Here is a 13894-nt window from a genome sequence, read left to right on the forward strand (position 1 = left end):
CATTGTGTTCAGTTGCTATGCGTCTCCTAGAGTGTGTTTCTGTGTGAGTGTGTTGTGTTTGGAACAACTTCAAAGTCTGGTAGTGTGTGATCCCAAGCATTTAATAATGATAGGTAAAAATTGATAGCCTAAATGCTTTGGATAAAAGCGTCTGCTAAATGCATAAATATAATTTTACCTTAATACATGAACACCAGTTTGAAACCTAATCTTGTCAAATTTGTTCAGATTCGAACATTTGTGCAGTGTACTCCAATCTTTAGACAGTGACCTGTTCATTTAGTTTTTACATGCATTTTTTTGGTGCAGGGCTTATCTGAAATATTACCACCTAGTATTAAATATAATGTATTAAAATAACATGTTTTAAAATAACAGCACATCACTGCATTAATGTGTGCATTAATGTAGCAATTTATGTCCATTCAAATACAACTATAAACACAGTTACTTCACAGACTAATGCAAATCATATACATACACAACTCATACATACATATATATATATATATATATATATATACACACACATATACACACACACATACATATATATATATAAATATTTATTTATAATTAAATTAATAATTTTTGACTGCCTCGAGACTAAAATTGCCAAGGAGAAATTTTAGAGGGAACTTTTTACGTTTTGCTCCAGTAGTACTTATATACTCCCTTATTAGTGATTATTTTTATAATTGTTTAATTGTTTCAAAGTTTGGTCACATATGAATGGACTGATCCCAGATTTTCACTGACCCTCACATACACTTCTAATGTGCATGCAGCACGACAGCAGAACGATGACATCTAGTGGCATGTTTTGCATTTTGTGGCTGCTTACTGGTCAGAAAATCATACAACTACAAACAGTTTCAAGAGTCTCACTGAAGAACAGATCAATGCAATAGTTTCTAACTAACAGAAGTTTGCAATAGACATTGCTTTTGGGAATTTACATTATCATGTTCAGTTATTTATATATATGGTTTTAGAATTATTCAGATTCAGATTGCATTAAACACTGATTTACTAATTACATTGAAACATAAATCACAGTTTACATGTGCATATTTAAATGTCATACAGTTATTTTAACACCTATTTTATAACACTTAAGTTTCAGTTTGTAAACATGAGTTGGGCCTCAGGAACATGTATTAATTTAGGTTTGTTTAATTATTAAAAATAATATTGTTTGTTCATACATTATCTATAGTTAATCTATATACCTTGCAAATGGGAGATGCATAGTATGTGTAAGCAATGAACATTAACGTTGAAGTTTTGTTCATTGTTGTTCAATGCAATAACTTATGAATAGAGCATAATTGTGAAGTGTTGCCAAAAATATTTAACATTTCAATTGACGTTATACATTATAAAGAACTATTTAGAAACTTAAAATCACAGCTAAACTGTCTAAATACCATTTTATTAGGTATCAAGTTACCAAGCAAGCAAAAAGAGGCACAATGCTTTTTGTTCATTTTAACCAGTATTTGCTTTAGAATTTAGAACACATCAAAAGTATTTTAGTGCTATTCTTAAAAATATATTTTGTCATCTAAAGATTGAAATATAATACACACTTTTTTTTGTTTACAGACATATGGATGACTCCACGCTATTGTGTAAAGTCAGAGCGAGTCTGCAGATGTTAAGAAGTCGTTAAGAAGAGTTGACCAATTTCAAAGAAGATCTGAGTGTATGATATACACAGATTCTGATTCCATACAGTCATCAGAGATTAAATATCTGATATTCTGAGCCGAATTTAGAACACATTGTTTTCATTTGTCATGCAAAGAAACATTAAATAATACAAGAAAAATCTAAATAACACCTCTTTATTTCTGGTGTCCATATTCTTGCTTACTTATCAAACAGGACTAAAGTTCTATGCACACTACTAATGTTTACTACTAATAAAGAGTGTTTCACAGGAGAATCGGTATGTCCTCCGCACTTACAGGAGCACTCAAATGCTGGCTTGAGATCTCAGTAACTCTCCAGGTCCTGGATCAGACCTTCTTGAGACTGAACCTTCAACCTTTGAATTAATGATCTGGATCCTGAACCATTAGGCTGTGTTTGCATACTTGGTTTAAAAAAGAAAAAAGAAAGGAAAACTGAATTCCACAGTACACTGGAGTAAACTGAAACTCAAACTGCTCACCTTCAGATCATTAAATACAAACTTTAGAATTGTATGTCAGTTGCTATTGGGTGAAATTTAATTCATTAGCTCTTGCTAATGCACTGGTGATGAATGTATCAAAATATGTTTTAAAACAATATATTCTTAAAAGTATTTATAGTGTCATTAAAGGGGATATCGGATGCCCATTTTTCACAAGTTGGTGTGATTCTTTAGGGCCTTTATGAAATGCCTACAACATACTTTGGTTAAAATTCCTGAATGGTCATGTAAAACAACACCCATTTTATCTCGTCAAAAACAGCTCCGTTCACAGTGAGCCGTTTTGGTACCGGTCTATATAAATGATGAGCTACTGCTTACCCCACCACTTTCTTCTGTTTTTGTGTATTCGGTGGCTGTTACCATCAAAAACAAAACTAATACATTGCATCCTCATTGGCCCAAAGTCCCTTTCAAGCAAAGTCTGTTCACTCTGTGGCCATATTTGCAATGCCTCCAGGCAGCTCCAACAAGACCAAGTCCTATCTAAATGAATGGGGGAATCCTGAAATCTCAAAAACTGCTTAAACAATTAAGTTACATATTTCAAAGCAGCACCAAATCTGAAATTAACTGTCCCATGAATGTTGTTAAATTGTGTTATAAAAGCTTATTTTTCAGACTAGACAAGCCAATGCACATGTGCAGTTTTAACATGCTTATGACTGCACATGTGCATTTCTGTGGGTTTCTATGGGAACCGGAACTTATAACGGCCGCTGCAGTGATGCAATGACTTTACTCAGCAGATCAATCGGCGATTGGCTCTTTCATTTAGAAGGCATATTATCAGTCCATTATAGGAGTGAACCGTCTTTGTATTTCTATAGTCTTTGGTAGCTGTCATGCCAGGAGAATAAGAAGACTCATGCTCACTTTTATATCCAACTACAAAACACCTGCATTGTTTATGAGACTTTGTTGTTGCTACAGCAACAGACATTTGCTTGATGGCATCCAAGATGGCGGCAGTGTGTGTGGCTCACCGTCTGGTTCTACTAATGCTGTGTTGGTTTTGTGCTGTTTGAGTCACTTGCTGTTCAAGATGTTGAGTCTCTATTGGTGTATGATCGCCAAACACTACTGGATCTTTGACATTCTGTCAAAGACTTAGTAAAGTTTGATTATGGTGGACTAATGACATTGCCCCCGTTCTTATTGGGCATTCCAGCCAATCTCTGCTGCCTCCTGGCTTTACATCCCCTGCGCAAGTGCCACCGTGACAGAGGAAATGCAGTGGTCGGCTGGTGAGGGTAAAGGCTTGCCTGGAGCACACTTTTCCATCGATTCCTGGACTGAGTATCGAGTGGTGCCCCACCTCTTTATTTCTCTGTGATTGATGGACCCTATCGATGCCTGGCTGGTACCGGTCGCCGGCCCAGATGAGGTGATCCAGCCCCGCGCCCCCTGCTCTCCTTGCCTCCTCTGGCGCAGGGTAAATCTGCGAGGCCTGCAGCTTCTGTGTCGGGTTCCTCTGAAAGTCAGCACCACAGACCCAGCGGCGGTCAGGAATGGGCTGGTGAATGCTAGATCACTAGTGAATAAAACTTTAATCCTAAAGGATTTCTTTACATCCGAGGGTTTGGATTGGAGTGTTGGCGAGTCCAGTTTTTCCTCTGAACTCTTACCAAATGATTGCTCCCATTTAAATTCCCTGTGAATATCGGGAAGAGGAGGAGGAATAGCAATTGTTTATAAGAATGTCTACAAATGTAAACAATTATTGCTACCATCCTTGTTCAGCAGCTTTGAACTGAGTTTAAGCAAAATGCTGTGTGCAGTGGTCTATTGGCCTCCCAGATACAATAAGCTCTTTATAAATGACTTTTCTGGCTGATATTATGCCTAAACCGATCACGTCCTTATTGTTGGGACTTTAATGTCCATGTGTGTTGTCCTGAAAACCTAATGGCAAAGGACTTTTTATATTTCATTGAGCCTTTTAATCTTGTGCAGTCAGTGTCTGCCCCCACACAGCAACGTGGGCACACACTCGATCTGGTCTTATCCTTTGGTTTGCCTGTTTGAAATCTTGAGATCTGTGACAGTATTTTTCTGACCATGTCTGTATTGCTTGACATTGCTCCTGCCTTTAATACAGCTGCACCTCGCGCTGCTGCTCAGCCCTGTTGCATCAACTCTTCCACTGCTGTTCAGTTTGCATCCGTTTTCGGGCAGAACTATGCTATACAAGAGTCTATATGTAGTTATTCAGAGGATCTTAGCTCATGGCCGAACTCTACCTGCCAAACTGTTATGGATACTGTAGCTTCTTTGAAAATCAGATAATCCAAAAACTCAATTTGAGCCATGGCTAAATGACACTATTCATACTGTCAAACATGAGTGCCGTAGAGTTGAGTGCAAATGGGAAAAGGACAAATTGCATGTGTCGTTTCAAATACTAAGGGACTGCTGGCATCATTATCAGAAAACTATGAAAGATGCTAAAATAAATTATATCGCAGACATTTTGTCAAACTGTAACAGTCTGTATTGATGCCTCCTCTGCTGTTTGTGAAAATGTCTTCACTTCCACCAGGGTTCTTTTATCACCTCATGCGTATGATTCTTAAGTCTCTGTCCTCTGCTTTAATGTCTTTGACGAGTTTAAGCCTGTGACTTTGTCTTTATTACAGATGATTGTTGGTCATCTAAAGCCCTCAGTTTCTCCATATGATGCTGTCCCTCCTTGACTTAAGGAGGTTTTTCCCCACTGTAGGGCCATCCGTTCTTGCAGTTGTAAATAGCGGTCTGTGATCATTTGTGGTCCCTGAAAATTTTAAACACGCAGTAGTGCAACCTCTGATTAAAAAACCTGGGCCCGTATTCATAAAGATTCTAAGAATCCTCTCAGAAAACTCTTAATTTAGCTTAAAAACTTTTACGTAGGAGTCTTAGTTTAAGAGCGATTCGGGACCGATCTGAGAGCAACTCTGAGTAAGGAAAAGACAAAAACTTTCATCTTAGTGAGGAGGCGGGGTTGACCCCATTGCTATGTATGACACAATCTTTTGAAGACTGTGATTGGTTGGTTGTCCAAGAAAGAAAAAAAGAGTGATTTTAAGTATAGGGTCTATTCTAATTCTCAATTTAAATTTACATGCGTAATTTTTCCTATTTGACCGTTCTCACACACACACACACATTATATGTGTGTATATAAATCCTTTTTTTATTTACCATGCTTTTAATTTCCTATAAGGTATTTGATTGGCTTAGAATGATAAAAATTGTTCCACTCTTTCCAATTACAGTGATTGCTGTCCTATTTAAGTGGTGGTTTGAATGTTGGTTTTAATGTATCAAACATGGAATCAAAACCAAGAAGGGCGAGAAAGCCAGAGGAACTGGACAGAGGAACAGTGTTTACTGTTAGCCCAGTTAGTGGATGAACACAAGGCCATTCTTAAAGGAAAATTCGGGCCGGGTGTCACAGCAAGGGACAAGAAGCAGACATGAGAGCGTATAGCACAAACTATTAACGGTTCATTCCCCCTGCTTGTGCGCAACTATAAGCCTTTTATATTCATAAATGCAGTTTTTTGAGCCTGAAAGGTGGGAATGTCCAGTGGAAACAAAATTAACTGCGACACAATAAGATGTTCTGAAAGTGCTGTAATTGTTTGTGTGATCACTCTGCTTACAGAAGGTTGTGACAGACCCAAATCATCACTATTGCATTGTTGCATTTTCCCAGTTGGAAAATATCGAAATGTAGTGATTACTTTAATTTCTGCCGCTATGGCATTTCTGCGCTATGTCTGAGATGTTAGAACGTCTCTAATAAGATCAGTCACAAACATGATCCCTGCATGATCTAATCTATAGCGTCTTATAAACCAACTGTCATCAATTGTCTGCAACACATTTCTTCTGCCTCTTCGTCTTTCTGCCATTTTCTCCTCTGCTAAAGAAACTCTTAAGCCTCTTAAAAGTCCTCATCTGTGCTCCTAACAAATTTGACCTTAAGACCTCTTTTAAGGGTTAAGATGCTTTCTGAATTACTTTTTTCTTTACTATGATTTTTTCTTTAATTTTAAGAGTAAACGCCCACATTTCTAAGGATTTTCTTAGAATTTTGTCACTAGGAGCTACTTTTTGCATTAAGATTCTTTATTAATACGGGACCTGGTCTAGATCCTACAGATCTTGCATATTTCAGACCTATTTCCAAACTACCTTTTCTTCAAAAAAATCCTCGAAAAGATGGAGTCAATTAATGGCCTATTTGAAAGATTACAATATTCTTGATGTTTTCCAGTCCCGTTATAAAACCCTACACAGCATACAATCTTCACTTCTAAAAGTTTTGAATGATATCGTTTTAGTGACTGACAAAACTGATCGTTTTGTGTTATTCTTGTGCTTCTTGATTTAACTGCTGCATTTGACACTGTGGACTATGAAATCTTAATTTCTCGTTTGGAACAGTGGGTGGGCATCAAGGGCATAGTGCTTGAATGGTTCAGGTCCTATTTAGAAGGCTGGACTTCATGTGTCAGCTGTAGTGACTGAGTCCTCCTCAGCTCCTCTCTCTTGCGGGGTACAGCAGGGCTCAGTTTTAGGCCCTCTCCTTTTCTCTCTTTATTAGCTTCCCCTTGGTTCTATAATCAGGAAGCATGGATTGTTATTTTATTGTTATGAAGAGAATAGCCAGATTTCAAGCCAACCATCACTAACTTAAGGGTGAACATTTACTTGGATCTTAAGCCTTACAGTCAGATCAGGGCAGTAGTTAAATAGAGATTTTTCCAATTGAGGCAGCTGGCCAAAATTAAGTCATATCTTACAAGGCAACACTTTGAGATGGTAATCCATGCCTTTGTTACCACTCAGCTGGATTACTGTAATGCACTATACATGGCAGTTAGTGAGTCTTCTGTTGCCCAATTGCAGCTGATGCAGAATGCTTTTAACTGGAACATGTAAATAGGAGCTCATTTCCCCCATTTTAGCTTCACTTCACTGACTGCCCATACATTTTAGGATTCAATTTAAAATTCTTCTGTTCATTTTTAAATCCCTAAATGGTATTGCTCCACCCTATTACATGAGCACCCGTTCTCTCATGTCAACTGATCAGCTGTTCCTGAATGTGCCCAAAACAAAGCATAAGCTTAGAGGGGACCATGCCTTTGCTTTGGCAGCTCCTTAATTATGGAATCATTAGCATCTGCCCATTAGACAGGCTTTTTCACATTGTCTTTATTTAAATCGTCTCTTAAAAGACCTTTCTCCTTGGCTTTTGACACCAGATGTTGATATTTGGTTATTTAAGCTTTCTATGCTATTTTAATGTGCTTTAGTTGTATTTTATTTCTTGTGAGTTTTTTTTTTCTTTCTGTATAGCACTTTGGTCCACTTTTGTGTTTTTAAAGTGTTTTATAAATAAAGTTTTGATTAATACAGCAGCTCTAGCGCAGAGAAAATGCCAGACCACATACAACTGGCTGATGGCAGAAATATGCTAATACGGGACAGTCATTCAGCATTCCTCGGCGGGGCTTAAGCAACATGACATCATAGTGCTCAGAAATGTGATAATTGAGACCGTTTTGGGTTTTTCAGCGATTAAAAAAAAAAGGAAAAAAAGTAGTGAACGGATTTTTATCATTGTAGGGTAGTTGTGTCCTCACACTGCTAAGACACATTAAAATGCAAATGCCATGTAAAAGTGAATTTGTGTTTGCAGAATCTTTAAAGTTTGATACATAATGTAATATAAGAAATGCAGTAATTTAAATATATTAACCTTAGCTGTTAAATTAAATATACATATACATATATATATATATATATATTCCAGAACTCAGGTGGTGGTTAGGCTTCAAATACCCCGACAACACCCTTAAGGAGCATTAGAATACAGCATGTTAAAGTAAAAAATGTTTTTTAAAGCTCTGCTTTATAAGTTATAAGAAAGCACATTCATTGACATTTCACAACAGAGGCTGACACACAGCGAGGAATGGTGTCTCTTGCCATCGTTCCCAGCATTTTAGCAGCAGTCGTTGTCTAATGGTTAGAGAGTCGGACTTGTTACCAGAAGGTTGTGGGTTCGAATCTCAGGTCCAGCAGGGATTGTCGATGGGGGGAGTGAATAACCAGCACTCTCTTACACACTCAGTACCGTGACTGAGATGAGACCCTTGAGCAAGACACTGAAATAACCCTCAACTGCCTTCCAGGTGCCGGGAATAATATATATAATAATGTAGCGTAAATATGTGTATATATATATATATAATTAAATATAATAAGCAGGAGTTATGCAGTGCTGCTTTAGACTCAAACACTGGATTCAGCACTGAGTTAAGCATATCAATTTGCAATGAGTATGAGGAACTAGAAAGCTGTAACAGATGTGATCAAATGAATAAGTCATTCTGTGAATGCTGTCCCTTCCAGAGCAGAGAAAAGATCATTTACATTTGAAATGATCACTTGCATCAAAACATTTTTCATTTAAATATTTAACAGTGGACTTAAGATATTAAAAGTGCCCCTAAAAAAAAACACTAAAACGCTGTAAATTAACCAACACTGTAGATAAACTAGTTCAAACTGTAAAAGGATGAGCCATGTTTGAAACCGCTGTGAGAGACATAAATTCCTGTATCAGCATATTCACTATTAAATACAGAAATTCAATATTAATACTCAATAATAATGCATTAATAATAATGTTATGCTGCTATGCAATCATTAACACAATTAGACTTATGAACTAATGCCATTTATTATTAGGGGTATTATATTGCTGTCGCTTTATTAACATTTTATAAGCCTGAAATTCAATAAAAATTCTATATTCTACGAGGTTCAGTGACAGATGCATTAATTAAGATCATTGTATCATGTCTGGGGAAAACTGCATTTCGTTCGTAGGAGATGCAAGTGGCTACAAAATGTTTTCAGACAATTGTATATACAAATGTACTTCATCACATAACAGTAACCATTTCTCAATAAATAAATCATCTCTGAGTGAAAATCGTTTCAAGGTAAACTCTACCTCGATTTTTTGACAAATAAATGTAAAAATGTCTGACATCACAGGCCCCCCCCCCCAAAAAAAAAAAAAAAAAAAAAAAAAAGACCAGTTAGTTAAAAATAATTATGGTTAAAAAGCTCAGAAAAGTAAGAATAGCTCTAGAATAATGGGTGTACAGATGACATCAGATTTGATATTTTACATCTAATGCAATGAAATTCAGAAATTAAGTGTCAAAATCATTTTTTGTACCACAGAACAGAAGACTCAGACCGCAATAAACCTGCTGTCAAATTAGATTGTGTTAAGTGCATTAAAAATGTTTAGTAGTCTTAATCTAATAAATTGTTTTATTAAATAAATATAAATTGTCCTTTTATAAATATGCCTTAACCATGTTAAGAATCTCTGTAACAAAAAGTCTCATGACTTCTTTATTCAAGCTAAATTATGTAACTATGATTATATTTGCAGGATGTACATTGTGCAGATTTCCTATATGAATATAATACCTGGCTTTTATGCTAAATTTGTCAATGTGAAGTTTACAATCAATCCATGCGGTATGGATAGGAGAGCAATGAATGCAGCATCAACTGTGACCAACCATCTTTTTCTTGAATCCTAATTCAATTGGGCTGCCAAAGGCGAGATAATTAAGGCATATTAGCTATTGGTTCACATACTAGAACAGCATTCTGAAACTACAAAAGTATTTTTGCAGTGATCCCATTGAAGAACCATTCTTGGTTCTCCAAAGAACCTTTCACTGAACTATTCATAAAAGAACCTTTTTTGTGTGCGTGAAAAACATTTCAAAGGTTCTAGAAAATGGAATGGAAGGGTTCCATTGATGTTAAAGTTTCTAAATTTTAATTTTTTATTTAATTTAAATGGAACCACTGATGCCAAGAACCATTAAGAACCATTGTTTTAGCAAAGACTTAGAAAACGATATTAAGATAACATTTGCAAATTTGACACTTAGAAAAAGTCCAGACAAAACTCTTCGAATACATTGGCAGATAAGATATTTGCTGTTATTTTACAGAAAACCTTTTTTTTTTTTAAATCAGCTGAAAGTCAGATTTTGTGTTAAAGCATGGCCTAAAACCAATGGTTAAACCGAAGTCAAGTAAGAGAATTTCACCTTACCAAATCTCTGGTTCCTTCGAGGAAAAGAGCAGACGCTCCAGAATATCAGACATCCTGGTTGCCCGATCAAAATGATTCCAGCCGATTCCAACCAATCACCATTTGGTGATGCTGTATGAAAGACTCAATCCACCGGTTCACAAGGCCATCGCTGTAGTCGATCAGCGGAGATAATGTTCCATCTCTCCAATCTATGTGTCATTGCTGTTGTTTCGACAACGAGGTGTACGCATTTCATACTCTGATTTGAATCCAACTGACTGAACAACGAAAATGTCATTTAAAACTTTGCAATGCATGCATTGCTTTGCCATTTAAGTGAAATATCCAAACATTCCACTAAACTAGATTAGAACAACAGTGAAACTTCATCTGGCATTAAGCCGTTACCTTTCCATGTGTATAGCCCTATTCGCACGGGATTAGTATTATCTAGGGACCTTGTGTGATTTTGAAATTACCTCCCCACATCTGAATTTCGTGTGGTGCGTTCGAACGGGATAAGCTAAGCCTGTGATTTTACTCGAATTTGCTGCCTTTACTGGATACCCGGAGGTCAAGGCTTTGAGAGTCATGTTCCATGGCCCAGATGGATAAAACAAGAAAGAAAAGAAATAGTTTCTTGCGCGGTGTCATTTACATTTCGCCAGGTTAAAATAATATCTCAAGCTTTATGCTTGATTTATTTGGATCACATTAACCTCAAAACCTTTTCAGCTTTTCCTTTCTGCAAATTGTATGGTGTCGTGATATGACAGCACCCAAAATATTATCAAACACTCCAACGCAGCTCCGTTCTTCACGAAAGATGGATAAAAAGGCGCACAGGAAATAAAAATCTAAAAAAATTATATACGACCCATCAAATGCTGGCCAAATCACAGATGTCGATTTGCACGGGACTAATATAATTACAGGACCCCGGTATTCGGCGAAATATGGTAGGTTTTTTGCAGGGGAATTTTTACTTTACAAATTACAAACATGGCCAATTCACACGGGATTAAGATCACAGACAACCTCTGCATTTATTACAAATGACTGGAGGTCACCATGTAGTACTAATCCCGTGCGAATAGGGTTTGTGAGGCTGAGTGAAGCTCAGCAAACATTGATTGATCGTTTATCTTCCCAGAACTAGAGTTCTTCATAGAATGGCAAAGCAGACGGACATCCAAAGTCCAGCACATTTGATGATTTCACTCCATTCAAAAGCAGCAGAAGCACAGAAGAGCGCACAAGACAAATTCATCGTTGTGTCATTTCAAATGCTTCATTATTAGTTTGTACAAAGCGCTTCTGGGCTGTCTGATGAGTTTATGGAAATTAAGTTATGTGAGGAATGACCTAAACATTTGGTATGTCTACTTTATTTGCAACATCTGATTCAATGATATTAAATAAGGCAGACATACAAAACGTGTTGTTCTGTAGTACTGGAATTAGGAGAATTAGTGTGAAGGACTTTTTAATAATATAAAGAACCTTTTGCACAATGGAAATATGTTAAAGGTTCTTCGAGAAACCATAGTTGCCAATAAAGAACTGCTATTTTTTAGAGTGTAGCTTGAAGAAAGTTTTATATTTACTAACCAATTTGTACAAACAAGAGCCTAATGTCTGCAGAAAATCTGCTTTTAAAGGGTTAGTTCACCCAAGAATGAAAATTCATCCATCTTCTACTCACCCTTGAAGCATCCTAGGTGTATGTGACTTTCTTCTTTCAAGAATAATCCAATCGAAGTTTTATTAAAAATTTTCCTTGCTCTTCAGTGGGGGTAAATGGGTGTTTGTGGTCAACAGTTCAGAAGATGTGAAATAAAGTGTGTGCATCTGTAATAAAACATCCCTCACACAGCTCAGGGGGGGTGAATAAAGGCCCCCCGTTGTGAATCCATGTGTTTTATAAGATAAATATCCAGATTTCAAACAACATAAACACTTTTTTTCTCACTTCTGCTGACTGTTGGGAACCAGAAGACATGTAGGCGGATATTGTAGTACATCAGCGCTGTGTGATTAGTGACGAGCACGGAGAGAGAACAAAAAATGCTGGTCAAGAATTAGAAGCAAAAAAACGAGGATTTGTAAAGAAAAACTTTGGGGGATTTCGAAATAAGCCAAGCAGAGACTGGTTTTCCTTGGCCTAACTAAGGAAATGCTCCTACATTTCCCAGAGGTGCACACGCGATGCATATGTCTTCCATCTTACATGTTGCCATGCAGCTTGTAGTGAAACTAGAAAGTTTATCACTAGAAAATTTTATTTAAAATTATATACATCTGAGTAGGTTGCCACATTTTATTCTACATGCAAAAGTTTTAATCTGACATAATCTAAAGTGTTAACAATAAATAAAACTCAAATATTTCCTGAACCCACCTTTTGTCCTTTTTTGCATTTTTCCAGCAAACTGTTCTTTCGCCTTCTGTCTAAATGAGCCAGTGATGCACCACAAGTCTGGCCTCCCTCTGAAAGTGAATCCTAAACCTTTGGTTCCTGGCCACGTCTATAAGCTTCAGTGTTTTATGGACTGCATGCATGTGAAGTGCCAGTGAATGTCGATTGCAGATACAGCATAGATCGATAAATTCTAATGGTCAGACACTGTCATCTGAAGAGAAATAGCCCATGTGCCAACCCGTGTTGTGTTCACAGTGCATGTTCTCTTTGAAAGAGATAAAAAATTTAATCCATCTAACAAAGTTCATTTATTTATAAGGCACTCTCTTTGTGTGTGTTCCATTTTATACAGTAACTAAATGAAATTATACTATTTAAGGCTAATTATATGAGAATGAAAGGCATTTAATATTGATAACTTATCTGGTGGCAGTTTATTACTGCTATATAATACTTTTTGTCAAGAAAATGTGTTTCCATGTCAAGATCATAAGAAACAAGTTGGGATTGAGAAAACAAGACGATTAATATTGCATGGTCTCTCTGGGGTTCTGTATGTCATTTCTAAGAATAGATTAATTTGTTTCTTAATGGAAATAGATTTGGAGAAATGTATCATCACATCACTTGCTGAACAGTGGATCCTCTGCAGTGAATGGGTGCCATCAGAATTAGAGTCCAATCTTCTGAAACAACTAATTTACTTCTTAGATTTACAAAAAGCTTTTCACTTCACAAGATGTTAACTGATGGACTGGAGTGGTGTGGATTATTGTGACTCTCATTCTGACGGCACCCATTCACTGCAAAAGATCCATTGGTGAGCAAGTGATGTAATGCTACATTTCTCCAAATTCTACCAGTTTAGATGAAAAAAGAATCTCATTTACATTTTGCATGGCCTAAAGACAAGTAAACAAATGTAATTTTTGGGTGATTATTGCTTTAAGCAGCAATCTAAATAAAACATTTGAATTCAAAAATCTTCACGACTGATACACACGACTGATTTAGAAGAGCCTTTGAGACTGTGTGCAACAAGTCAACCTTCATGAATTGGCTCAATACAGACACATTTATGCAAAAACAGCTCTACTACAGAACAGCAGTGACCGTGTTGTGACAAATACAGTCA

At 36.7% G+C, this 13894-nt stretch overlaps 2 protein-coding genes across 2 annotated transcripts in view; one reads left to right on the top strand and one right to left on the bottom strand.

The window, feature by feature from the left end:
• LOC132107724 (phenylalanine--tRNA ligase beta subunit-like) overlaps positions 1-13894 on the top strand; it is a 297726-nt gene that overhangs the window by 258846 nt on the left and 24986 nt on the right. The gene's annotated exons all lie outside the window — the stretch shown is intronic.
• scaf4b (SR-related CTD-associated factor 4b) overlaps positions 1-13894 on the bottom strand; it is a 35298-nt gene that overhangs the window by 3587 nt on the left and 17817 nt on the right. The gene's annotated exons all lie outside the window — the stretch shown is intronic.

This window comes from Carassius carassius, chromosome 28 (genome assembly GCF_963082965.1).
Source record: "Carassius carassius chromosome 28, fCarCar2.1, whole genome shotgun sequence".
Classification (NCBI taxonomy): Eukaryota; Metazoa; Chordata; class Actinopteri; order Cypriniformes; family Cyprinidae; genus Carassius; species Carassius carassius.